Source organism: Ursus maritimus, unplaced genomic scaffold (genome assembly GCF_017311325.1).
Source record: "Ursus maritimus isolate PB19 unplaced genomic scaffold, ASM1731132v1 scaffold_25, whole genome shotgun sequence".
In the NCBI taxonomy this organism is placed as follows: domain Eukaryota; kingdom Metazoa; phylum Chordata; class Mammalia; order Carnivora; family Ursidae; genus Ursus; species Ursus maritimus.
This window is the reverse complement of record NW_024425008.1, coordinates 42,401,874-42,429,479: the sequence shown is the minus strand read 5'-3', so window position 1 is coordinate 42,429,479 and position 27,606 is coordinate 42,401,874. Positions and strand designations below refer to the sequence as shown.

The following is a 27,606-nucleotide window of genomic DNA, read 5'->3' as shown; positions in this document are numbered from 1 at the left end:
AATAAAAAAAGAGAAAATAACAATAGGCAGCAATCACTAGCAAGTTTCTTGTTTACTGAAAGAAGATCCATTATTTTCTACATCCCAAACTCACAAAGATAACATCATGTTGTGAAATTTTAAAACCTGGCTTGTCTTCTACTCTTCTCTGTGCAAAGGTACTCTCTGACTTCCCTCAGACAGCAGCTCAGACAATTGAGCAAAAGAGAAACTTACGTAGAATTCACTATTCCACCCGAGAAAACAATTTTACTTAATTATTTCACTAAGATGTAAACTCCCAAGGACGGGGACCCCGTCTGCCTGATTTACCACTGCTGCCTCTGAAGCCTCACTCAAAAATCGTTTGTTGAACTTGAATGGATGCTGTATTCTAGAGGAGACAGCCTGAATCTGGAAAACGGGGTGAGCCTGTAAAACCCATCTCTGCGGCACAAGCACCTCGACGAGATCACTATAGCTTTGTGTTGGATCCACCACGGTAGTAGTGGCAAGACGGAGCCCAGAAAACAAGACTGCTATCCATTAAAGAGATTTACTGTACCATTATTTTCTAGAGAGATACCAAAAAATAACTTGCTAAAGCTCCAGCTGGCAAACTGCTGAAAAACTTTAATTTTATTTCCCGGTCTATTACTTTAATTTCCCTTCTGTGTCCATTTACATGATCAAAAGTCCAAGTTCATCTGTAAAGCGAGCTCACAAAATCCCCCAAGGAAAAGTGAACATCAGGTTTATTCCACTGTAGATTTATCTGAAGAATAAATTCAACAACTTCTTAGCTCTGGTAGTAAGAGAGAAGTCAGCTCACCTCAAGAGCACTGAACTTAAACATCTGAAGAGAATAAAGAAGAAAGGCAGTAAAATGTATGAGGGGAAGAAGTTAATTATCTGGTCACTTTCTGATTTATTGAAGAAAACCTCCTCTATTAACCTCACCAGATATTCTTATGAGCTTCATTGACCTGGCAAAACCACTAGGCTTTCAACTACTTTCTAGTCCACGAGCTTTAGATGCTTGCTTTAAATGAAATACCAATGAAGTGACTGTTTTTTTTCCTAAACAAATTCTTTCCAGAAACAGAACTATTGTCATATTATAAATATTAATAGAGCACTATTTGGAAAATCCTCAAAGACACCAAGTGGGCCCCAGACCATCTGATAACAGTCAAATGTAAAATGTGACCATTATGAAATGAGAAAACTGAACAAAATCAGGTTACGTCCCAAGCCTTCCTCCTACAACTATACAAAAGAAAACTGCACAATTCAAAAACCAAGGTTTTTAATGAGTAATACCAAAGTTAACTGTACTAACCAGACATATTTTAGACTTTATTGCTCCTGATTCCAAATCAAGCCTAGAAATGATTTTTAGAAAATTAAGCACTTAAGCTCTTTAAAAAGAAAAACTTACACAAGCAGGTAAGATTTTAAAACAGCAATTTCTAGTACAGGACAGTAGGGGAGTACACACTAACTAGAATGCATATTTATCCCTCATAATTCTCTCTAGCTGGGAAGAACTACCAGTGAGCACTGTAAGACAACTTCCTAACCAGGTGAAGCACAGGGCCGGAGTCGCTCCGAGGTGGCCAGCTACCCGGTGCGCTGTACTGCACGTCTCAGCACCGAGTCATGCACTATATTTTAATCACTGCTACAAGTCAGAAAAAAACACTAAATCAAAACAAAATACACTTAAAGCCATTAAAAGCCTTAAATTAAAATTTTATTTCCTCATAGGTTTTGATTCAAAATAAATGGAAGGAATGACAGAAACAGATGTTACCATTTTCCAACTTTTACTGAATTAATGATCTAGGCATTGATCATTGGTAGCTGTTAACATCACAAACCTGGAACACAGCACATGCTCCCGAAGAAGGGAAAGTAGACATTAAAAAAAAAAAAATTCTAATCTTGACCAGATTGATCCTTTGGAGTCAGCTACCAATTTATAGGAAACACAGGAGACGGAAATACGTTAAACATCTGAGGGATACAAAATAGTAAAACCTAGACTGCAGGAAAACAGAACAAAATAAGGCTAGTTTCTTCAAGCAAATTCTGAGTTAGACTGAAACAGACTGGCAGGGGCGGGGGGGGAACTATACATTAAAAGAAACTTAGTAAGGGGCACCTGGCTGGCTCAGTCAGTAGAGCGCGCAACTCTTGATCTCTGGGTCGTGAGTTCAAGCCCTGTGCTGGGCGTGGAGCCTACTTAAAAACAAAATCAAAACAAAAAAACTGCTAAAAGAAACCTAAGAAACCAACTAAATATATGGATGCTGAACCAAATAGACATATTATAAAAATTAATATATACATGTGTATGTATGTACTTTTAAGCCCTCATCTCTTAGATATATACATCTCAAAATCTTTTTAGATGAAGTAATAGGTTGAGATTTCCTTCAAAACAATATGGGAGAGAAGAAATGATTGGGAGTATAGACCAAACAAGACTGGTCATGAGATGATAAATTGGTGAAGCTGGGTATAGGAAAGTGCAGGTTTATGACTCTGTACAGTTCCTTCAGTGGTTCCTGGGTGAAACAGCTCCGCACGACTCATTTTAAGTCCCTCTCCACTAAGCCCCAGGTTATCTGATGTATCACTCCTTCCTGGTTCAGCCACGGACCAATATAAATTCTACTCCACAGCAGTTACTGAAAACTGAACAGGAAATAAATCAGAAAGCAACAAAAAAGATAAAAAGAAAAGCAGACAAACACAGAGTCAAATAAAAAAGAATTGAAAGACAACAATGATCAAGACCAATCATTCCCCTCCCCTGCCCCGCAAAAAAGACTAATCAATCCATTTCTTATTTCAACAGACACAGCTTTCAATTCCCTCATTCTATAACCTAAATGAGCAGTCTAATACCCAAATCAGCCTTATGTATAAATGCACTTAGCTTCCATAACTTTAAAGATAAATATAAATTAAACATTTCAATAAATGCATAGGAAAGTTTGTTATTTAAAGATATCTCATTATAAATGCAATGATAGTATTAAAATATTAATATTATTAATAATATAGCCATTGATATTTACTAAGCACGTATGTGCATTATTTTCATCTTCAGGACAACTCTATAAGACACATACTACTACTACTACTACTACTACTACTACTACTATTATTAATTCCCATTTCACAAACATGGAAACTGATCAATTAAAATGTAATGAATATTTTTAAATATTTAATTATACAAATAGTTCATCTTAGAATATTAGGGGATGAATCATTTTTTAAAATGTGCTTTATGGGGGTGCCTGGGTGGCTCAGATGGTTAAGCGTCTGCCTTTGGCTCAGGTCGTGATATCCAGGTCTTGGGATTGAGCCCCATGTCAGGCTCCCAACTCAACTGGGAGTCTGCTTCTTCCTCTCCCTCTGCCTCTCTCCTGGCTTGTGTTCTCTCTGTCCCTCTCTCTCTCTCTCAAATGAATAAATAAAATCTTTAAAAAAAATTTAAAGTAAAATATGCTTTATAACATTTTAAAGCTGTGTGTATACATGTGTGTATACGCACATACTGATATAAAAATTAACAGTAAGAAGAGTCAAATGATTTGCTCAAAGTCACCAAATCAGCTGTACAGAGCTTCCTAATTACGAGTACAGTACTTTTATGATGGTATTTCCTAAACCCTTAAATCCCAGTGGTTCTCCATTCTTTAAAAGGAAAATTAAGTCACAGACCAAAGTCATTTTGAGTTCATTTTAAAAGAAATGTTTCTTTTACCCAGGAAATGATCAAAGACTCAAAGATTAACTGAACATACACAGATCCAAGCTGAACAAAAAGCCAAAAGGAGAGCATTACATACCATCAACTCCTTAAGGGCAGGGTCCCTATATGGTATTTTACACATCTCCCCAAGGGATCAAGCACAGAACATCTTACACATAAGAAGAGCTCCATGAAAAGTAAATACTGGGAACTGTTCTACAAGAGAATCCCGGTAGCCCACATCTTCATCAAGCTGGCCTCCAAATAAAGGGGGGGAAATAATGCTTACGAAACTCCTTTGACTCCAAACACCTACCCTTCATTGTCATGTAATCTACTAATGGATCCACCAAACTTGCTGGGTCAGACACCCAGTTTGACAAGGCAATCCCTGCCCTGCTCCAGAGACAATTTCATAAACTCGGTTCTCCAAATCCTACCTCCCACAAGAAAAAATTGTACTACCCATGACTTAATTTCTATACAAAGCCTCAATATCTTCTGTCATCAAAGGTTGATAACTTAGCAGTGGTTCTCCCTTTTTTGATTCTGGACACTTCAGAATCTGAAAAAAAGTCAAAGTTCTCTGCCCAAGAAAAAAGGCCAGAGCACATAAACAATTCTACACAGAATTTTGGGAAATCTCAGGGCTTCTAATTAACAGCTCCTGCTTTAGTTCTTCCTTGCATTTTTCCCTTCACCTTCACAGTGGCCATTTGGCCCTTTTTCCCCTACCTCGTACCACCATCTTTTTCATTCTTTACCCACTGGAACTACTGAATCTGCTCTCCCAGCTGGGCCCCTCCCTGCCCAGGTCTCATGCACTGCCCCACCCTCACCCATTAATATTACGTAACGGCTACTACATGTCTCCCCTGGGACACTTACCATCGTCTATCTTGTCTTCCTCTCCCCTACCATTCTGTAAACTGAAAGGTATGAGTAATCATACTCCTTTCTGTAGCTCTCACAGAGCATGCAGCACAGTGCCTTGTACTTGGCAAGCGTTCATTAGAGTGAATCAATGTCAAACCTAAGGATTTGAAGGAAACCAGCCAATCAGCAACAATCTTTTAAATGGAGCATATGAGTAACCAATTCTTGGGCAGCCCAGGAAGTTGATGCAATTAAGCAACTCCACCCACCGCTTCCTGACCTAGTGCACTGCTAGCTCGGAGATGGGAGGTGGATGAGGTGGAGACACAGAGGCTACTCTCCAGGTCCTGGTCACTTTTAATCTTGGTTACTCTTCTGCAAAGCAAAAAGTAGTTTGGCTTGAGTGGCAGCTTTTTTCCAGCACCCTAGTTACCTAAAACATTCCTATGCTATGTCAGATTTTAAAGAAAATCCTACTCGCCAGCGATGTGCAAATACTTCCACAAAAGGTTTCTAACTTAATACTGTCAGTTTCACTAGAGTAAAAACAACTTTCATGTTGCTAATCACCTCTAGGACAGAACAATCTAGATACGCAGGCATTCAGCTTTGAGTTAGGCAACCTCCGTCTCATTTTCAAAGCCCCAAACCACATCCTTTAAATACTAAAATACACATACACTAAGTCTCAACAAGACACACTGTAAAGTCTCCCCATGATTCTTTACTATATTAAACACAGCTGTCTAGGGTCATGTTTACATAGATTAAAAAAAAAATGCCAAACCAACATCAGCACTAAAATATTTCTGATAAATAGACTCTTACACACCCAAACTAGCAAGAAAAAGGTCACCAAGAAGTTTAAAAATACTTTCATCTTTAAGGGCACTAAAAACATAAACTATGTCCTATTACCATGTTTTGGTTATTTTGGTGTAACAGTTAAACATACATTAATTTTAAAGCCACAATGTGTTACTAATTACTTCAACAGAAAATCCTAACTTCCCTGGTTCTAAATTAATTATAAAGTATGCAGAGTTCACACCCAGAACCTTTAGGTACTTCAATTATTAACAAACCAAACCACAAAGAACAACCTGATACCCAAGATCAGACTTCATCGCTGGGTTAATAGGTGGCAAAACTATACATACCAAAGAGCAAAGCCAAATATAATAAAAATTAGAAATGATACAAAACTCCTTCACCCCCAAATTTCTAGCAAAAAGCCCATTCCTCTCTTTCCTACTGTCAATCTTATAGGAAACAAACTATTAGTACAAATAACTAATCGTAATTCACAAACTGTTAGCATTTGTGACTCATGGGTCCAACTCTTGTCAGCCTCAAAGCAGAATCCTACACCCTAAGCAAGATGGTCTTATAAGCTAACAAACAGTAGCCCACTGGAAAAAGGAAACAAACATCCTCGCTAAAGATACCAGCACCTGAGCTGTAAGAATTGTTTTGTATCTACAAAGCACTTTTGCAAACATCTCATCTGGCCCTCTTTCTGTTCCTCAGATCATTTGCATCTTGGGTCCTTTGTGCCAGCTGCTCCCCCTTTCCTTTCTTCCCAGTCTCTGTATACCTATCCCCTATGGTCCTCATTATTACCACAAACCTATAACCTTCAGTGTTTTTGTATTGCAGTCTGTAACCACTGTCAGAAAAGAAGATAATAGCTCAGAAACTGAAACTTGCAAAAAATCAGGTAGTGATGTAGCCGTAACTTCAAAGGTCAACATTTTCTGATACACTACAAACTCAAAACACTACATTTTAAGTTATAAAAGATTCAAATAAAGAGGTACACCAAGTTCTCCCTATGAAAACACTCTGCAATATGTTTTACTTCAGGAACCGACACTCAGTCCCATCTAATTTTAAACATTTCCCTCCAACCTTTAGAAAGCAAAGTAAAAGACAATGTGAAAGAGCTTTGTATCCAAAAAGCCTTCTACAGTCATTAGCAGAGAACCAAACATCACCCAGAGGCAAACCAGAAGCTAACCTGTATTAACTGGAATCTAATGGAGAGGTGACAGTGCTAAACCCAGGTTCTTGCGTAAGCAGACCCTTTAAATCAGTTCATTCAGTGTTTTCATAAGACAATGCCCTCCAGGAGAATAACATTTACTATAATTCTTATCTCTACTCTGAGTGAAATGTATAGGTGAGAAAAATATTAAATACCCAAGAATAGTCAAATAGGATATTCTTCTTCAGTTCCTGAATTCAATTGGAAAATAATTATTTAACACCTACATATATGTTCCAATGTGCTTGAAACCCTGATTTAGGGGCACCTGGGTGGTACAGTCGTTAAGCGTCTGCCTTCAGCTCAGGGCGTGATCCCAGCATTCTGGGATCGAGCCCCGTATCAGGCTCCTTTGCTGGGAGCCTGCTTCTTCCTCTTCCACTCCCCCTGCTTGTGTTCCCTTTCTCGCTGGCTGTCTCTCTCTCTCTGTCAAATAAATAAATAAAATCTTAAAAAAAAAAAAAAAAAGAAACAAACAAACCAACCAACCCTGATTTAATGAAGGCAAAATGAAAGCCAGTGTGTGAACAAAGGTTTCAGCAGCAGCCCAAAGGAGAAAAGTAGAGAAGATGAGTTATCACAGTATCTTTAAAATACGACAAACACAAAAGAATTTGCAGAGTGGATGTCAGCATTTATACTGTAATCAATTTAGTTTTTCAAACTTTATTCAAAATAGTGTCAAAAGAACATTAAAGTATTATATATGTTATGTATTTGTTTTCTCTTTTTAGTTGCATAAGACCTAGAAGCATACAGGGTTCACTAGTAACTACATAATAATGCAACATAAAAACTTTAAAATTCTATTATATTAAAGGGTTTCAATAAATTTCTTCTTTTGGATGGGATTCACATGTTATTCAAATTTTCAAAATACTGCTCCAGACCAGAAATTATTCGGTGCAAGAGAGGATGAGAGTAGCATAGGAAAAACTATTAATATATTTATAATATGAGTGTATACCACAGAGATTTGATTAAAACTACATAGAAGGTAGAGATCTCTAAACTCACCCTCATCCAAATCTGCAACACTAACATTGCACTCAAATTGCAACTATTGGGGCACCTGTCTGGCTCCGTCAGTAGAGGCTGCAATTCTTTTTTTTTTTTTTTTAAGATTTAATTTATTTATTTGTCAGAGAGAGAGAGAGAGCACAAGCAGGGGGAGCAGCAGGTGAGGTTCTCAAGAAGCAGGCTCTCCTCTGAGCAAGGAGTCCGATCAGGACTCGATCCCAGGACCCTGGGATCATGACCTGAGTCGAAGGCACACACTTAACCAACTGAGCCACCGAGGCGACCCAAGCATGCAATTCTTGATCTGATCTCATGAGTTCAAGCCACATGTTGGGCACAGAGCCTACTTAATTAAAAAAAAAAAAAAAAAAAGGCAAGCAACTATCCTGTGGTGCCTAAAGAGATTAGGCCTTTCTTATCCCTGGGAATTTACACCAATCCTTAAAGTTGGTGAATTTTCTTCCATTCCAAATCACAAGTATAAAATAATTTCTAGTCTCTAATTTGAACATTCAAGCAATCATTTCTCCTTCTATTCGAATCTCAGTTTGGGAGTTAAGATACTAAATTAGATCTTTCATTGACTCATTCATTATTTGCTGAGCATCTACTATGTACCAGGCACTCTTCCAAAGACCAGGGATATAGTAGTGAACAAAACATAAAAATACGCATCCTCATTAAATAAACATTCTAGCTGGAAGATAAACAAATAAAGCATACGTACATAAAAGGTCTTTATGGAAAGAAAAGGAAGTACTGAGCATGTGTAACATACATAAATAATATATTTAATGCGTAAGATTTCAGAAAGCTATTTTACAGTCAACCGTATCATGAAATGAAAAAATTCTTAATAAATAGAACTCATTAGAAAGAATATGAATTTACATGACAAATCTAGAAATGGGATAAGAACATCATGATAATAGAAACAAAATGACACATTAAGCAAGGTCTTTTTTGGAACTGAATCTGATCCTGGTCTATGCTCAAACCATCCCTGAAATACTCTAGGTTTAAAACAAACTGTACAAGATTTACGGAGAGACACACGCACAAAAAACTTCAAAGAGATTTTGAGATAACATAAGGGAAAGGAAGAACACCTAGGAATCACATTAAAAAACAAGAGATTATTCTTTAGGTCACTCACTGTGAGCAAAAGAGTACAGTATTTCCTAAGTTTTAAACACTAAAACGAAATTTGATGGAAAGAGAAGACTGATGTCATAGCTATCTGATGCTGAGAACTCAGCTCTAAATTTCTTGCATGATTACAGGAAACACGCAAATCAAAACTACAGATAAGCCGCCTTCTATAGGTTCTCATTTGGGAAGACGGCAAGGGGAAAGAGACACATCAGTAGAGGAACAAAAAGCAGGCAAATCAAACAGGAAAAGCGTTATCTTTGAACTTAACATGAAAATAAAGGCTAGCCATAAGGTAAAGAAAAAGCTGTACTAAAATTAACATTTTTCCTAGCATGGCCCTAAAAAAAAGGAAATGGGAAGGCTCAAAAGGCAAATTTTATAAGAAAAATCAAATCACTGTGAAATTTTCTTTTTGTTCTTAAACAAATACCAAACGCCTTAAATCCCAAAATGCCTTTTCTAAAAAAAAGGTTGCACAAGTATTTTAATTCTATCCCACTATCACATCTCTACCCACATCCCACAAATCCAGTAAAAGAAAATTCAGTGACTCTCCAAAATAATATTGAATAGAATTCTAGTTAAAATTTTAGAAAGGGAATGAGTCAAAGGCATCAAGAAATATAAAACTTGGTTAAACATCCTTTAAAATCATCCAATCTTATAATTTCATGCTCAAAACAAAACAGAAACAAAGAAAGTGTAATGTTTACTTGGTTTCCTGAACAGAACCCTCCTTACTGTGGGAATTATAAATCAAAGAACCATGAGATGACCACCTAGCCAGGTCTTCATACACTGATACGGGACCAGAAAACCCACTTTTATCACTGTACTCTTGAGCCGACAAGGCTCCAAAGGCTAGCTTACGCTAAAAATTAGTGTTGATTTATTAAGTCATAATGGGGATCAAAATTCCAATTTCAGAAACTGAAGTACCGGAGTCCTCCACTCATATTTGTTTCCTCTCCTGGAACCAATATTATCAAACCAGAAGATTTGGGTTACACGTGAAAAAAGCGAAGAAAGAAAAATAACCTAAGGAGTAATTCAACCAAGCTATGATGAATTCTAACGTACAGTTCTTGACCCACAGCTAATTATACCCCCTTAAAAACCAAAGAACTTGGGATGCCTGGGTGGCTCAGTCAGTTAGGTGTCTGCCTTCAGCTCAGGTCATGATCCCAGGGTCCTGGGATGAGTCTTGCAGCGGGCTCCCTGCTCAGCGGGAAATCTGCTTCTCTCTCTGCCTGCTGCTCCCTCTGCTTGTGTCTCGCTTGTGCAGTCTCTGACAAAGAAATAAAATCTTGAAAAATTTTTAGAAAGAACCAAAGAACCTGCTCAATACAACAAAATTCAGCACCCCCACCCCTTCCTAAAGACAGAACAAGCATAGCTTATAATTTTTTAAGCTCCTCCTTAAAGCCTAATCAACTTCGGTTTATTATATACTTTCTTCAGTGATACAGCAAATGGATTTTAACTTACTATGTATTCATACTCTTCTGAGCTTGAGCTAATTCCCTTAATTGTTCTAAATCTCTCCAGCTGCTCACTTAACCGTGTTCCTTCAATTTTTTTTTTTTTTTAATTTGAGAGAGAAGGAGCAGGAGAGGCAACAAAGAGGGAGAAAGAGAATCTCAAGCAGACTCCCTGCTGAGCACAGAGCCCAAGAGGGCTGAGATCATGACCTGAGCCGAAACCAAGAGCTGGACACTTAACCGACTGAGCCACCCAGGCACCCCTAGATCACGTTCCTTCTAAAGATGCCTGACTACATCCATTACTACCCACCTCTCCCAAATTTTGAGTCTTCACATCTCAAAGCTGAATAGAATACTCACTTTAAAGAGAAGAACATACTGAAGCATTCATTCTTGCAGCAAATGTTATTCCATGGAATTAATTTTAACCATTTCTAAGGTTAAGAATGGGAAGAGAATATTAGAGAAAAATTCAAGATATGCATCAATTTTAGAAATAAACTGCTTTTTAAAGACATTGTGCACAAATTTCCATCAGCCCTTTCCTTGGCCTCCAGGCAGCAATTCTCTATAGTTTTCAGGGCAAATTCTCTACCCCACACTCCAGGAACTTCTAATTAAGTACAATCACAGTCCACTATATGGAGTTGATTGATATATTGGGAAACAATTTTAATGAAAGATTAATCTTGTGTTTGCTTTTGTTAGAAACATTAAGTGTACATTCAAAACTGCACTCAGAGGGTACCTGGGTGCCTCAGTCGGTTAAGCGTCTGCCTTCAGCTCATGATCTGGGGTCCTGGGATCAAGCCCTGCATCGGGCTTCCTGCTCAGTGGGGCATCTGCTTCTCCCTCTCCTTCTATCCCTCCCCTCACTGTGCTGGCTCTTTCTCTCTCTCAAATAAGTAAATAAGATCTTAAAAAAAAAAAAAAAACTGCATTCAGCTTATACAGAAATATAAGAAACACAAGCACACATCTCAAACATTTAAAAAAAAAAGTTGGTTTTTTTTTTTTTAATGCATGTTAAAGTCCACACACCATCATACTGTTTTCCATGCTGTATTTTAAAATACGTTGCAGCAACACATGTGAATTCACTGAGACGTCGCAGGGCTCCTTAGACAGACTGGAAACTGGCTAAGTGCTCCAACCAAGTCTAATGGCTCGAAGTATAACCTACATGCTGCACCAAGTGGCCAGGCGAACCTCTCTCCAGGCCTCCAGCTTTGCATACTATTCAAAATCTCCACCTGGATGTCTAATAAGAATCTCAAACTCAACATGTCCAAAATCAAAATCCTGATTCCTTGTGCACATGTTCCACCGCCACCCTCCCACAATCTTCCCCATTTTAGTAAACAGCAACCCTATTTTTCCAATTTCCAAAGCCAAAATCCTTGAGTCATCCTTGACCACATTTTTCTCTCACAAACCACATCAGGAATCCCCATTGGCTCTACCTTCAAAATATACTCAGACTCCAACTACAGCTGACCCTTGAACAATGAGGGGGATTAAGGGCACAGACACCTCCCCACCCCTATGCAGTCAAAAATCCAAGTATAACTTCTGACTCCTCCACGACTGAACAGCCTACTGTTGACCAGAAGCCTTACCAATAACACAAACAGCTGTTTAACACATAATTTGTGTATGTATTACATACCATATTCTTACAATAAAGCTAGAGAAAAGAAAATATAAAGAAAATCATAAGGAAAATACATCTACAGTACTGTACTATAAAAAATGCGCATATAAGTAGACCCATGCAGTTCAAACCCATGTTGCTCAAGGGTCGACTTGCACCACCCACCACCTCCACTATCACTCTGTTCTAAGCCACCATGGTTTCTCACCTGCATTAGTTCTCTCAATTCTACTCTTGCTTTCCATATGGTCTACTCCCAAACTCAGCAGCCAGTGTAATCCCATAAGGAAAAAGGGAAATTCCATCTATCATTTTCTTCTGTACCACACCCTTGTTAAAAAGAAAACCACAGGCCCAAAATAGCATCACTTGGGCCAGGCAAAGCCACCAAAGGAGGGCTTAATACCTACCCTAACTGCAGTATCAACCTCCCCCAGAAATGCAGTCTTAATGGGTCAGACAGGAATTTTCTAGTTAGCAGAAATGAGGTAATCTGTCACAAGAGCCCACTCCATCCCCCAAAGGAAGACAGAGTAATCAGCATAATCAGACCTCCAGCCCTTCCCTTTAAGGGAAGGGGATCCAGCCCCAAACCTTTTCTTTTGCTAATAGCCTTCTTGCCCCACACTTCTTCCTATAAAAACCTTCTATTTTGTACATATCCTTGGAGCTTTCCTTTACTTGCTAGGTGGGATGCTGCAGATTCATGAATCACTTAATAAAGCCAATTAGTTCAGATGAATTTTGTTTTTTAACACCCAGATATTTACTGTATCACTGACTATTTCCATCTTTCTGCTCAAATGTTATCTTCTCAGAGAGGCACCCCCTGACTATCCACATAAAGGAGTACTATACCCCACATCCCCTATTCCTTTTATCCTTTCTTTACCTTCCCTGCCACAATTGCTCCCTCCCTCCTGACATGTACCCATGTTGGTGCATCTTCCTCTCGCTGAACATCAGCTCAAGGAGAAGACTTTTGTTCACTGCTCTATGAGGCCCGAAAGAGTATATTATGGACAATATTTGTTGAATAAAAATTATACCATTTCATGAGGATTTCGAAGTTCTAAATGTCAAAAATGCCCCCAGAGTTTGTATTATTGGGAGTTTTTCTATTCTGAATCTCAAACTCTCCTGTTTTCCTGATAATAATTAAGCTTAGGCTTTTTTAGGGGCACTGACTGGCTCAGTCAGTAGAGCATGTGACTCTTGATCTCAGGGTCATGAGGTCAGGCCCCATGATGGGCATAGAGGTTACTTTTTAAAAAATGCTTTTTTTGGGTCATCATTATCCATATTATTTGGCTAGTCCAAAATGGATTTTTTTTTTAAGATTTTATTCTTGGGTAATCTCTACACCCAACGTGGAGCTCAAACTCACAACCCCAAGATCAAGAGTCACATGCTATACCGACTGAACCAGCCAGGCTCCCTTAAATAGATCATATTTTGATTTTCCTAAACTCTTTAATTCTATTCATAAACTAAAAGATTAGATAGCCCTCTATATTTTACTAGGTACCTGAAAATTTGGGGGGGTTTTTTTGTTTGTTTTTTTTTTTTTTACATCCTCCAAAAATCATGGTAGATGTTTCAGGCGACAAATCTCAAATCCTGATCTATTTTTTTCTCTCTCCACCAACCCTTCTCCCCAGAACTTAGCTTTAAATACAGTTTTAGACACATGTATGGAAAATCTCTGAGATTTAGGTCCCAAACAACCTTGTTTGGTAGCAAGATCTAACACAAAGCAATTCAAAATCTAACCATGTATTTAAACCAAAGATTACCTGTGACCTTTGCCCACACAATCTGGGCCGAATCTAAAAATCACTTTTTACCTTTACTTCATTTAATTCCCTAGTCCCCCTGACCTTCTCCACCAGTTGTCTTCAACATATATGGCGTGGGTGTGAGGGGTGAATTAATGAGCCTTAATAGGGAGCTACTTGATTATTCTCAGGCAGAAAGTAAAGCCCATCTAGATTTGTTTTGGAGTCTCTGTAATGTGACAGAACCTCAAATGGGGATTTTACCACCTCTCCAAACTATTTCATCTGTGACTTGTATATGCTGAAGATGTTTAGGCCTGTTGTCTAATCTACAAAAAGGTATTTGGATTGTCTTAGGTCCTTCTGAAAAGCAATGGACCAGCATCCTGCCCCACTTCAAAAATGAGTTGGCTCCTTGTTACTATGGTGATGAGCACCCTGTGAACAGAGATAATTTGCCACTTGCTTAAAATTCAAAGCATTTTGTAGCTTTGTTTTTTATCAGGAACAAGGTGGGAGGAGCAGCAGAACCAATTATGGAGTATATTTATAAACACTTAAAGGAGTATGTTTCTTGATTCCGAATAACAAGATTTTAAATTGTTTCGTTTACAGGAAAAAATGAAGGAAATGAGAGGACTGAAGAAAACACGCATGTTGTACTATATTCTAACATGTACAGCTCTACACCATTGCTGAACTTGTCGCTACAGATTTTCCAGAACGGATGTTCTTAGATTGGTTTTCAGATTGGTCACACATACACAAAACACATTAGTTTTCTCACCTGCATTAGTCTTTTACTAGTCTCCTGCCAATATGTTTTGTGTGTGTGTGACCAACCACCAGCCTGGAAGGGAAGAAAAATCCACTCAAGTAACAAGGTAGCAACGAAGTCGTGCAAGCCCAATGCTCCGGAAACATTAACAGTTTGAAGGAAAGATGCCATATCACAATAAATACTTAAGAGGAAATAATGTTCAGCATCTATTCCTGATTTTCAAAAAAATTCTTACCAAACTAAGGATACAGGAAAACCTGACCTTAATAAGAGGAAGCAGAAATTTATAGAATATAGCATGCCCAGTAGCAAAATATTAAAAACAGTCCTATCCTTATAGCCAGGAATAAAAAAAGATGCCAGCCATCACATTACCAAAAAACAAGCACTAAAATATTCAAAGGGAAGAGACAAAAATCTCTCATTATTTACAAATTACAAGCTATGGGGCTTTCCTGTTAAAAATCAAATTAAATATTACTTGGTCTAATAGTTCAAAAACTTACCATACAAAAGATCAAAATATAAAATCAAACAAAAAACACTAAACAAAGAATTACCACATGACCCGGCAACTCTATTCCTAGGGATATACCCCCAAAGAACTGAAAACAGGATATTCAAAGTTGCACACAAAATTTTATAGTAGCACTATTTAAAACAGATGAAAGGTGAAAACAAACCAGATGTCCATCAGTGGATGAACGGATAAACAAACTGTGGTATATACATGCAATGAATTAATGAAGTAATGGTACAAATACTTGTAGAGAGCAAGAGGGGGACACCTGGGTGGCTCAGTCACTTAAGAGTCCAACTCTTGATATTGACTCAGGTCATGATCTCAGGGCAGTGAGACCAAGCCCTGTGTTGGGCTCTGCATTCAGCGGGGACTCTGCTTGAGATTCTCTCTCTGCCCCTTCCCCCAAGAGAAAGCAAGATGGAGTCACTTGTGTCAAGCAGGGACCTGTGTCAAAATGACAAAAGCAGTTAAAGGTACTGCAGTTATGATGTATCACGAAGACCAGTACCAGTTAACAACACCCAGAACCGATAACAAGCAGAAGCAGAGGAGATCTGCAGGGCCCAAGACTGATTAAATCCCTTTAAAAAGAGAGAATTTTTGCAGCAAACTGTCAGACTCTTCAGACATTGACCCTTCTACGTCTGATCACTTAAAAAAGGCAGTTGCCACCAAAGGCTCTGCCTGATTGATCTCCAAACAGAACTGAGATCATTCACTCCTTGAACATGGTAAGCAGTAAGTGCTGAGAGCTGACCCAGACAGGACAGAGGCCTCATCTCAACTGCACGCTCATAGACTGCTCAGACTGACTTCTCATTTGGTTCCTTAACTTTCTACTCCCTGTTATCTTGTTTGTTGTGTGATTTGTGTTCTGCTTTGTGCGCCCTGTAAGAAGCCAAGTTAATTATGTGATGAAATGTCACAGAGTTTGGAATCCTGAACCTGCTTTATAATTATGTTAACCTTGCTTCATGAATGAATAAAGCTGACATTGTGGAAAGACACAACTTGTGAGTGCACCTTCATAGCATGCTCATGACAGTACTAAAACATGAATGAACTTTGAAAACATTATGTTAAGTGAAAGAATCCAGACACAAAAGGTCCTCTATTTTATGATCCATCTGTAGGAAATGTCCAGAACAGGCAAACCTATAGAGACATATAGTAGATTAATGGTTGCCTAGGGCCTGTGAGAGAGTTGGGGAGTAAGGGCGGGCGGGGGGGGGGGGTTCTTTTAGGGGGTGACAAAAATGAGGTGATGGTTGCACAACTTTGTGACTATACCAAACACCAGTGAACTGTCTACTCTTAAAAGGTGAATCTTATGGCATGTAATTTATATCTAAGTTTAAAAAAAGAGAACAGTCAATAAGATTTGTGGTGGGAAAAATAAAACTCCCAAAACATACATAAAAACTAGAGTAATCAAAACAGTATGGCAAGAGAGCAGAAATAAATAGTTCAAGAGAACAACATCTTAAATGATCAAAGTAGGATGTTTGAATAAACTGAGAAAACTGGATATTTGAGTGAAAGGTAGATGCCTACTTCATCATAAAAACTTAAAAGTGCCAGATTGAGTAAAATGTAAAATCCAAGGGCGCCTGGGTGGGTCAGTCAGATAAGTGTCCAACTCTTGATCTCAGCTCAGGTCTCCATCTCAGGATTGTGAGTTCAAGCCTGGCATGGAGCCTACTTAAAAAAAAAAAAGTAAAATCCAATTCTGTCAAATATGAATGATTTCAAAATTTTAGTGGGAAGTAACTCCTCCTTCCTTAAGCAAAATATACAAAATACTGACATATCTGACTAAATACAAATTCTTAACATCAATTTGGGGAAAAGACACCATAAAGTTAAAAGATAAGAAAAAGACTGGGAGAACAGTATTTGCAATATATACAAAGGATTAGTTTCCATGATATTAAAAACTTCACCCAATCCAATGGAAAGGGAGTAAGAGAGAGGGGACGGTACTATAGTATAATACTATTAGTGTAAAACAAAACTGAAAAGACATGTGTAGTTTGCAGATACACAGAAAAATACAATAATGTCCAGCAAACTGGTCAGTTGGGAGGAGAGTTAGGGACTTTTTTTTTTTTTAATCGATTTTCAATGTTTGGATTTCTGACCACAGTATATATATTAATTTTATAATACCAAAAACAATTTAAGAAGAAAAAAGTCTGAGAGGCATTTTTAAGTAGCTGAGAGACACTAAAGGATTTTTAAGGGGAAGTAGCATGGTTGGTTCAGTATTTTTGACAGATCCCTGGAGTAGCTTTATACAGAATGGATGGGAGAGGCACCAGTTTGGAATCAGTATTGATTCACTTCATTCAACAAATGTTAAACACCTACTGGGTCTTGGCACTGAGCTAAGCATGGGACCAGTTAGAAATGTCACAAGTTGTCTCTCCAAAAGGTCATATATACCTACTTTGGTCAATGGTGCAAAGGAAATAAAGGAAAACACCTATTCTTCCTTTTTTTAGTGGGGGCAGAAGTGAGGGATGTAAGTAAAACCTTTACCATTTTAAGACATCTGTGGATAACATCCTTCTGATATTCCTTGTAATACAAGAGGACCAGGTATTTCTGATAAGTATAACCCATATTTTGACAACTCACGGAAGAAAAAAAGCAAAAAAACCCAGTATCAGCCTTGCTCTTATAAGTAACTGTCTTATTGTCAAGATTCTTTGACTTTGGAAAGTCCAAGTCCTAAAAATCTCTAAAAGAAGAAATTTCAAAGCCATCGTTAGTCATTTTCTGCCCTTTTTAAAATTCTTTGGTTTTGTCAAAAGATGAATAAAAAGAGGACACAATATTAACAGCCCAAAAGAAAAACATTTTAGTGAATCATATTAAAGATATTTTAAATTATGATTTAATCTGCATTGGTTTCTTTTTAGACATGTTCCCATTTTATCACAGCCATCTGCTATTTCAACAGCAAGCCAGTTTTAACAAGTTTTAATAAAGACCATGACTGTACATAAAAATTTTTAAAACTTTTTCACCTTAAAACTTACTTAAATGTCCCCTAAGTGAAAGGAGGCAGGAAAAAGAAACTGCTGATAGGGGCGCCTGGGTGGCACAGCGGTTAAGCGTCTGCCTTTGGCTCAGGGCGTGATCCCGGCGTTATGGGATCGAGCCCCACATCAGGCTCCCCCGCTGGGAGCCTGCTTCTTCCTCTCCCACTCCCCCTGCCTGTGTTCCCTCTCTCGCTGGCTGTCTCTCTCTGTCAAATAAATAAATAAAGTCTTAAAAAAGAAAGAAAAGAAAAGAAAAGAAAAGAAAAGAAAAGAAAAGAAGGAAGAAAAAAGAAAAGAAACTGCTGATAAATTTGGTGAAAAGTTCACCCTACCATTTGGCCTAGGACATTTCAAAATCTGAGGGGTGCGGCAGCAGCTCCTGGTTATACCACCACCTTAAGGTTTTACCATTTAGGGCTGAGAAAAGGAGCTCTTCTGAGATTGCTGGTCAGCAGGCAATCACGGTCATCTTGACAAAGCCAACTGCCTGAGTGAACTTTTCTTAAACCTACCACAATGCTACCATAATTCTCCCCAAACCATGCAGACAAGGTCCCTCATGTATAGATTTCCTATTTCATACGCATGATGTGGGCAACAGCAAGCCAAGTGCAAGTCTGTTTCTGAGGAAAAGAGTACGGCAAGCATAGGACCTACATATCTCAAGACAGTTCCAATTTCACAGCATTCTACTGTTTTCACATGAGGTGATTTTTTAAATATGTGATTCAAGATGATTTAACAGTTAGACTCATGAAAGTTTTTTTAAGTGAATAAAGTTCCAAACACGGAAAAAAATCTTTTCAGGCTCTCCACAGCATTTTGGTCCTGAGCACATAATCATATGGAAAAAAAACCTAGCCTAATCCTCCCAACCAATCCTGAGAAAGAAAAGTATTTCTTCCCAGGCAGGAAGGAGATCACCAGAAATTACAAATGATTTTTAAAAATCCAACCAAACAAAAAGAAAAATCCATTAGCATATACAAAGAGTCTAACCTGGATGTATAAACCAAAAACGAAAATCCTCTAATAAAACACAAAGATGGTGAGAAAAGGAGAGACGAGAAAAAGGAACAATAAGCAGTGGTTGCCAGAAATCCTTTTTGCAGAAATGTTTAATTTACTTAAGATTTTATTTATTTGAGAGAGTGAGCAAGACAGCAAGCGAGAACAAAGCAGGGTGGAGGGGCAGGGGAAGAGAGAGCAGCAGACTCCCCGCTGAGCAGGAAGCCCAAAGCAGGACTGGATCCCAGGACCCTGAGATCATGACCTGAGCCGAAGGCAACCACTTAACCAACTGAACCACCCAGGTGCCCCAGAAATGTTTAATTTAAGTTAGCAACTGGATATTGCTGTACATATATCCTGTTAGATATTTATTCTTTTTAGCCACAGTTAAAACCTTTTGGGTATCTTAAATGCCAGAGCGGCCCACATGCTCTTTCTGAGAGATCACAGGCAGTTAGCTTTTACTTGAGCTGCTACCCTGGTATCCTATGACCTTCCTCCTCCAACCTTCTCCAAAGGTAACCATCAATAGACAAGGGGGGATCTTAATGGACTATGAAGTGGCCTGGTATGAAATTAAAGGAGAGTCCAACCAACCACATCAAATCTAATGAGGGGAAAGGGCACTGAATTTGAGAAGAGGTCACAAGTGGGGACAAAGTCTTAAGATTAGAAGACTCACTAGATGATGGAGCAATCAGTGCCTGCTTCAGAGTGGATGAGGTGACCAGGTAACCAGATCCGGCCAATAAAGGACAACTGGAATTGCTGTAGACCTAGGACAATAAAGTATATTATCCTAACTCTCCTCAAATCAAACTATGTGACCTGAAATTGCATTATGCGTTTCCTTACATCCACACACACCCATACAAAAACCTAACAGTAGGTCATCTGATTCGATACCTACTTACAGTTACTTCTTCCTTTATGAAAACAAAAAATATTCTGGAATCTGTAGAATTATTTCCTGACCACATTTATCAGGCTTGCAAACCAGCAGGGGGTTGGCTAAGCCTATTCAGAACCCCCTTACATTGCTAAGGTTATTTACCTATTTATTTCAAGAATTATATCCCAGACTTCTGGGTAATACCAAATGGTGGACTAAACACATAGCTAGCTATTCGTTGATCCTTCCCCAAACACCAAGTTTTTTTGCTTGTTTTTTTTTTTTTTTTTTTAAGATACAAACCCAAAGGGACAAAGAGAACTAGAGATTACAGCCACAAATTTTGGAAAGCTTAAATATAAATGGGTAAAAGGTAAAGGACTCAAATACCCAAGAAAACTGAATCCTAAGGTAAGCATTAGGGAATATCCCCCCAAAAGGATAAGCAGAGATGAAATGGGAAGGGTTAACAGAAAATCTTTCTGAAATGAAATTCTCAGATCCAGTCCTTCAGACAGGCAGATAAATGCCCTTCCCTCACTCTTACAGAAAGCTGAAGGGAACCTAAAGAGGGTTAAACAAGGGGTTATATGGACTAAGGAATCATCAGATAAGACAAGGCAGTTTAAGTTAATGTATGTACTAGATCCCCATCCATGGTGTGTTGGTAAATAAAAATGTTTGACAACTATCTGGGGGAAGTGGGGTTGGAGGGGGAGGAACAAGGGTAGTTATTTGTAACATTTGCTAAGATTTTTATGGTATAAATACTCTTACCAGGTTGCTTCAAGCTAAAAAATGATATCACTGTATGCAGAGTTCACAGAAGACATGCATGGTAACCCATTATTAAATAGTATTTCCACCGTATAAATTAGATGTAAATAATATCAAGAGCTTCCATAATTAAAAAAATGTAGTAAAATAATTAGGGGGTGGTAAATTTTTAGTGTTATTGATTTATTTTTAATATAATATTTCATTATAAGTTTGTTTAATCTTTAGTAACTGTTATATTTAGTAAATGGCTCACAAAGTTCCTAAAAATTTAAAAATTGTCTCTGATGTGCCAATACTAGTCACCAACCCCAGCCCCCTCTAGCAATAACCTTTCCCAAAAGGCTGGCAGTCAGGTCTTCACTTCCAGGCAGGGGAGATTAGAAGAGACTTCTCAGGAGAATATTATCGATTAGTCTAGGAAAAATATAATGACAAATTCTCAAACAAATTCGGTGGCTCAGTTAGTTAAGTGTCTGCCTTCAGCTCAGGTCATGATCCCAGGGTCCTGGTATCAAGTCCCGCACTGGGCTCCCTGCTCAGTGAGGAGCCTGCTTCGCCCTCTGCCTGCTGCTCCCCCTGCTTGCGCACATATGTGCGCTCTCTCTCTCTTTCTCTGAAAATAAATAAAATCTAAAAAAATAAATAAATAACTTTTTAAAAAATTCATTCACCCAGATCTTCCTATGGTAAAGTTAACAATTGTTAAGTTCTACTGCATATTCAGAGCTTCTAATCAGCTTTCTAGGATCCCACTATTAAATATCAGCAAGTAGTCAAGAATTGTTAGCCTCTCCAGCATAAAAAAAATGAAAGAGAAAAAACAAGCTGGAAAGGAGAGCAGAGTCAGCTTCACAGGCATGTGACCTAGGCAGTCACAGAGTGCCCTGCACTTAAAAGAGCTCTGTGTTAAGTTTAATGCTCTGTTGTTGTTGTCTTCAAATTCTTCAATAAATGACCCACACTGCCATTCTGTATTTGGCCCTGCAAATTACGGAGCTAGTCCTTACAGAGATTATGCAGACAGAAGAAAACTCTGGGGAAAAAGATACCATGAATATTTTCAGAAACATAAAAGAAAATATGGCAAACATGAAGAACAGTGAGCTTAAAAAAAAGAAAGAAAAACTAAGTGGAAAAACTAAGTGATGAGCAAAACCATGCCTTATTGGTAATTAAAAAATGCAACAGCCAAAATGAAAAACTCATTAGAATAACATAAGAAGACTGGAAGATCAATCCAGGAATTCCAATATCTGAGTAACAAGAGTTCAGGAGAAAGCTAAGAGGGGAAAAAAAGGAAAAAGGAAGGGAGAAAGTCGGGGTATCTGGCTGGCTCAGTTGGAAGAGCACGCGATTCTTGATTTCAGGGTCATAAGTTTGAGCCCCATGTTGGGTGTAGAAATTAATTAAATGGACTTTAAAAAAAAAAAGGGAAGAAAGTCATCAACAAAATAGTTTCCAGATTTAAAGGCTTCATCAAGTACTCAGCACAATGGACGGAACCAAACCCACACCTTACTATGCAATTTCCAACATTGAGAAACAAAGAAAAGAACCAATCACATAAATAATCAGGAACCTAATGTATTTTCTGCCAAAATAAAAGCATAAACCAATAAGCAAGAAAATAGGAGATCTAGAAAACAAGAAATCCAACACAAAGAAGCAAGAAGTATCCCCAAGAGACTGGTGAAGGGAAGTCCCAGGATAAGAGCTGTGCATAAAAATAGTGGCAACCAGTCCAGATGGAAGCACATCTTTAAAAATATAGGAAACTAAGAGAATACCTGAGTGTCAGAACTTCCTGAAAGGAAATATAGACAAGATACGATCTGAACTACATTAGTGAGTAGTTTCAAGTTGAAAGTAAATAATAACAATGAAAAATAAGAATTTCAGGGAAAACCAAATTGTATAGAAAAGTACAAGTGTTCATAGACTACTCCGCGGCTTAACTGGGAATAGCATGGTCTTTTTTTTTTTTTAAGATTTTATTCATTTGAGAGAGGGAGTATGTGTGCATGAGCTGGGGGTGGGGGTGGGGGTAGGGGCAGAGGGAGAAGGAGAGGGAGAGGGAGAAGCAGACGCCCTGCTGAGCAGGGAGCCCAATGAGGGGCTTGATCCCAGGACCCTAGGATCATGACCTGAGCTGAAGGCAGATGCTTAATGAACTGAGCCACCCAGGCACCCCGCATGTTCCGTCCTAACTGTTTAAACACTGAATATCAATCTAATAAGCAAAGTTATGAACAACTACACTACGATTGGAGAAGAAGAAGTAAAAAGGGTACCTGGGGAAGCCAAGAAAGAACTAAACCCTGACATAATGGGAAATCAAGAAATACAGCCTGAAGCTGAAAATCAAAAAATCAGAATACAAATATGCTGTTAAGAATGACGGTGTTCAGAACTTGCTACCCCAAAATATGGTGCCTTGGCATATTGAGTATAAACTGAAGAAATTTGAGAAACAGGAGGTGCAGGAAGGACTTTCTGACCTTCCCTTCTCTCCTGAAGTAGGTCCTAAGACCTTCATGTAAGAGATGTCCTTCCTATAGCCAGAGGAAAGGAACATCCTTTTCTGTGAAGATGGAGGGATACAGAGAGAAATCCAAAGGAAATGGCTTTGCTAAGTTTCTCCAGTTTAATACCCTTAGTTTATACTCTCTAATACGATCACATCCTTCTATGACATTCCACTCTTCCATCAAATCTAGTATAAAAATACTAGGCTTAACCATTTCTTTAGGTCTTCATTTCCTTATGAAGCCTCCTGTGTCACATAAACCTTTTATTAAATAAATTTGCATGCTTTTCTCTTGTTACTCTGTCTTTTGTCAGTTCAATTTACAGGGCCCAGCTGGAAAACCTAGAAGGATAGTAGGAAAAAATTTTTTCCTCCCCTACAAGAACACAGATAAATGCAAAAAGAATCAGCTCTAAGAAATTAAAATGTTTGCCTCTAGAGAGGGACAAGTGGGAGAACTGCTGCTTTTCAAAATACATCTTATAGAGCTATTAAATCTTTATGCACATTCAAAACTTTGATAAAAAATACAAAATAAAAACATGAGAAAAACTAGCAGAAAAACTTTAGAATGTTTTAGTTCATGATTCGTCTTTGAGATTATAAGTTTTCTCAACAAGAAATTTTTCCTTCCATTTGTTGTAGTTTTTCCAAATTTTCTACAAAAATGTATTACTTGTATAATAAGAAGTTAAGCATCTTACTACTGTCTAATGATGGAGGAAAGATGTTAGGGTTCGGAACCAATGGCCAAGGAAGAATTCCTGAGATGTCTTTGGTGCAAAAAAGGTGGTTTTATTAAAGCACGGGGACAGGACCCGCGGGCAGGAAGAGCGGCACTTCGGTCAGGAGGCTGATTATATACTTTCAAGTTGGGAGGGGGTTAGGGATAGCTTAAGTCTCTAAGGAATTTCAGAAGCAAGGTTTCCAGGACCTTGAGGTAGCTAGCTGTTGTTAGGAAAAGGTCATGTATTGCTGTCTAATAAAACTTTACTCATGAGACCCTTCAGATGTAGATCAGTGGGTCATATGCTTGGGGGATGACCACCAACATATATCTTGGGGTGGGGGGAGTAGAGATAACGGAAGTTCCCAAAGGAATTTTTATATGTTAAAGTAGAATTCCAAGATCCTGGGGCGTCAAGCTAAGATTAAGATTCCATTTTGCCCTTAGCAAAGTATTAACATCAAGGCAGCTGAGTTCCTAGAGGACTGTCACTCTGCCTGTTTCAAGAACTCATCAACGGGCTGTAAGTAGTATGGAAATTTAATTTTTCTTTTGCTTTTGTTTCCCACCTCACCTAATATTCAAAATCATCTGTAACTCTAACCATTAGTTAGGGATATTGCTGTGTCATATGATACTAATATGGCCCAACTCGCGAAAAGGTGATGGCTTACCTTCCAGAAGGTAGTTAGCTCAGCAGTTTATACCAAATGACTCCATATCTCACACTGGGTTTCCCTCTGCAAGCCTACATTCTTTCCAAACACTATAAAGAGACTTTCCATTTAGCTCTGAAAAATTCAAATAAAATAATTAACTCTAGAATGTGCCTTTAAGAGAGCAACAAATTCAATTTCTTTCATACCTTGACTATTCCTGACACTAAGTTAAAAGCTGTCAGTACACAGAAATTGTAATATACCATATGTTATTTGAACACAACTGGAGAGCATTTGTTTTTATTCTGTCTTTATTCAGCTGTCAGGTCAGCTATTAGCTGTTAGCTGTCTAGCTAGCTAGAAGAGTTAGGTCAGAGTTTGCAAAACCCAGTTCAGATAAATAAATGTCACATCCTCTGTTCACCTTCACAATGGATGATGCTGACGGTCATGGTCATCATAGGACGTTTAAGAAGGAATTTGCTTAGCACAGAGAACTGAGCCAATCTGCAAATATATGTAGGCCAGCCAAGGCAGCTAAGTTACACATGTTTTCACTTATTCCCTTAAGAGTGATTTGGTTTGTTTGGATTTGGTATAGAATCATTTCTGGACTTAAGGGAAACTAAACAAGGTTTTACAGCTTGTTATGTTGGCAGGCAGGCAGCCATGAAGAAATCCTAATCTAAAAAAGATTCCTTTTGCGCTTAAAATTAGGGTAGCCTAGACACATATGAAGACATGTTCTACATTTCTCATCTTCATCCCATCTAATCATGGCAAAGATCATCTTGTCTTCATTATTAATTAGTAAACCCTGGCATGCCAGTGTGGCCCTGCAGGATCATGAAGACCCCCTCACACAGACACAAACCCCTAACACTAGTAAAATACCAAATGTTTCTCAAACTGGCAACCAGAACAAGCTGCCACCAGAAGAATTTTTTTTCCTCAAAGTCAAATTAAATTTTGCCAATGTACACAGAGAATATTCCAGATTAGTGGCTGTTAACCACTTTAACCTTATGAGATTCGAAATTTCTTGTTCACACTAGAGTGCTTTAGGTAAATAATACTAATCTCTTCCGGCTTCTAGAGAGCTTGCAGACTTAGGAAAGTTCATCTGGTTTCTTGCCACCTCCATCCACCCTAGCTCACTGTCTCCAAAAAAGCTGCTTGAGTTTTTTGTTTTGTTTTTGAAACAGCTTGCATCCTGAGTTTTCCCAAACTATTTCAGGGTCCTGACAATTTTGCCAATGACTAAGTCTCCTCCTGGGAATAGCTGCCTCATTATCACTATTAAAAACAGTCACTCCTAATACTGACTGATAAGGATCTGGAAACTCATTGTAACTTCGAGAATGCAAATCCCACCCAACCCAATCCAAAGACAAATGCATTTTAAATGGAATAACAGACTCACCACAGGACAGTACTCCAGCAGGCTCTGTGTTCCAATTAAACTAGTGAGTTTTGTGCATATTCCTAATTCTTACTAATATGAAGAATGTGTTGCCATTTCCTTCCTCATAACTGATTAATACATACATTACTAAGAGCCAAACAAACAAAACAAACAAGGCGAGCAAAATACACACGCAATCTCACACACAAAAACTCAACAGCAAATGTCCTAATCCTAACGTTTTTAAGGTAAATACAGCCTTCCAACTCATCTTCTGTTTCAGAAGTATTTTGTGTAGTACATGTGCTGTGTGGGTAAGCTAGTCCTCCCGGCTTGGAATATCAACAGCAGATAACCTCAAATAAGAGGTCTTTTCCTATATCCCTCAAATGGAACAACTACTTAAAGACTTAATTCTTGCAAAATGAATATCCAAAACAGAGACGATCATAACTTCATTTCTGACATCGCCATTTTGGATCTATCTAGCTTCCTTGTGTTACTGAAAAATCACATAATCATAATCCATCATTCTGGAAACCTGAGAGAGTGATATAGAGATGACTCTCCCCTCTATCCACAGTCCCCCATAAAGCAGTATCCAAAAGATCATCAACCACATCCCTCCTGCAGTCACTGAGGAGAACATGCAATTCAAGGGTACTTCAACCTTTTCATGCCATTCCCTTGGCAGTATGTGAAAACTATCCACTTTTTTTTTTTTTGAAAGATTTATTTATTTGAGAGAGAGCGAGAGTGACAGAGCACAAGCAGGAGGGGAGGAGCAGAGGGAAAAGGAGAAGCAGGCTCCTCACTGAACAGGATGCCCCACGTGGGGCTCAATCCCAGTGACCTGAGCTGAAGGCAGACACTTAACCGACTGAGCCACCCAGGCACCCCTATAAACTTTTTTAAAGCAAAAACACACAAACATATACACACCAAGAAAGCCAATTATATTAAAATAGTTATCAAAATATTTTTTTTAAATTCATACAGTATAAAATACATTTACTTTTGTAATATACAAAAAAACAAGCTCTAATGACAAGTCTATTAACTACCATAATTTCCAAATTATGACCTACATAAATGATATTTTCAAGATATCTGCAATAACTGCAATATGATAAAAGTATCTGTGATTTCACAAAAGTCACAGGGACTGCCTAATAATTTGCTGTGGTTTAAAGGAAATGGTAAATTTCAGTTACGGATTAGTAAAAACAAGTATTTAATATTTTTTTCATTCACACTCATGGACCCTGAAGCTTTTAAAACATAATTATTCTGGAGCATTTAAAGAGGCATTTAGAGATCACCTGGTTCAACCTTTTCATTTTAAAGATAGGGAACTAAGGAGAAATTGATGGTACTACTGCCTGAAGTATCTTAATTCCGAATCACTGGGTTCTGTTTATAGTAAATCACTATTTTCTTCTGAAAACCTGAACTTCACATCTAGCAATACTTATTAGCACTTACCTCA

The 27,606-nt window shown here is 38.2% G+C and overlaps 1 protein-coding gene across 5 annotated transcripts in view; it reads right to left on the bottom strand.

Moving 5' to 3' along the window:
* Positions 1–27,606, bottom strand: part of FBXO34 (F-box protein 34) — an 83,015-nt gene that overhangs the window by 15,860 nt on the left and 39,549 nt on the right. The window contains exon 1 of one of the 5 annotated variants that reach the window (XM_008701881.2): positions 19,810–20,069. The exons of 3 other annotated variants lie outside the window; for them this stretch is intronic. The gene's annotated coding sequence lies outside the window, so the exon portion shown is untranslated. Of the gene's footprint in view, positions 1–4,639; positions 4,788–19,809; positions 20,070–27,606 lie in introns of those variants that run through there. One more of the 5 variants, XM_008701871.2, reaches the window with a different exon arrangement.